Raw genomic sequence first — 1,018 nt, forward strand, 5'->3', positions numbered from 1 at the left:
ATGGAAGCCGTCCTTCGCGCGGCAGCTGGAGGCCTGTCCCTAAAGTGCGGAGAACCTGCCAACCCCCAGCTTGGACTGCTTCCTCGAGCCTTGGTTCCAGGCTAAGGGGAGCTGCCCAGCTCGGCGTGGGGTGTCTCCCTGCCTGCTGCCTGCTCCGCGCCTTGGACCCCGGCAGGTGCGCCTGTCCTGCGAACTCCTCCTGTTCCCTCGCTGTCCAGGCCTCTGAAGGCCGCCTCTGCCCCTGGCGTCCTCCCGGTCCTCTGGCCTGCCCCAGGGGGCCTTGAAGCCTCCTTCCTGGAGGCCCTGGGGCGACCGGAGGGCGTGGGGCGGAGGGACTGGTCCGCTTGAAGTCCCCTCCCACCGTTTCAGCTCCAGCCACCCCTGTTGTCGTGGCCCCTGGCGCCCCCCCCATCCAGGGAGGAGCGGGTGGGCGGGGCCGACGCGCCGCTCGGGCAGATGTTTGAGCGACCAGTGGCACTAGGTTCTCAGGGTGGCGGAAGGCGGGCGTCCCGCACCGCGGCCCTGGAGGTGCCTGGCGGTGCGGGTGTCAGGCCGGGGGTGGGACTGCCGTCTCTTCCTGTGCGCTTAGCGGTAAGTGGCGGAGACGAGCGACAGCTGGTCCGTCGAGGCCCCGCAGGCGCCCGGAGGAGGCGAGGAGGCATCCGGGAGCGGCACCTGGAGCTCCGTTCCCCAGCATCTGATGGGGGGGGGGTCCCTAAGACCCAACAGGGTCTGGGTGCTGAGGAGTGCTCTGAATGTGTGTTTAGGCTGCAATGAAAACGGCTCCCAAAGAGTGTAAACACAATAATATAACTTTTACCAAAAATAAAGGGTTTCTAAGAAATAATGGATGGCACGATTGTACAAGGTAATTAGGACAGCAGTGTGTTGGAATGTGTCCTTGGTACCCGGTGTTCACTCGGCCGGCAGCCCCACTCCTGCTGGGGTTCCCAGCTCTAAGGACAGAACTTAGGGCAATGGGAGTGGGGAGTGGGGACCGGGCCCGAGTCCTGTAGCC

Source organism: Pteropus vampyrus, unplaced genomic scaffold (assembly GCF_000151845.1).
Source record: "Pteropus vampyrus isolate Shadow unplaced genomic scaffold, Pvam_2.0 Scaffold626, whole genome shotgun sequence".
Taxonomy (NCBI): Eukaryota; Metazoa; Chordata; class Mammalia; order Chiroptera; family Pteropodidae; genus Pteropus; species Pteropus vampyrus.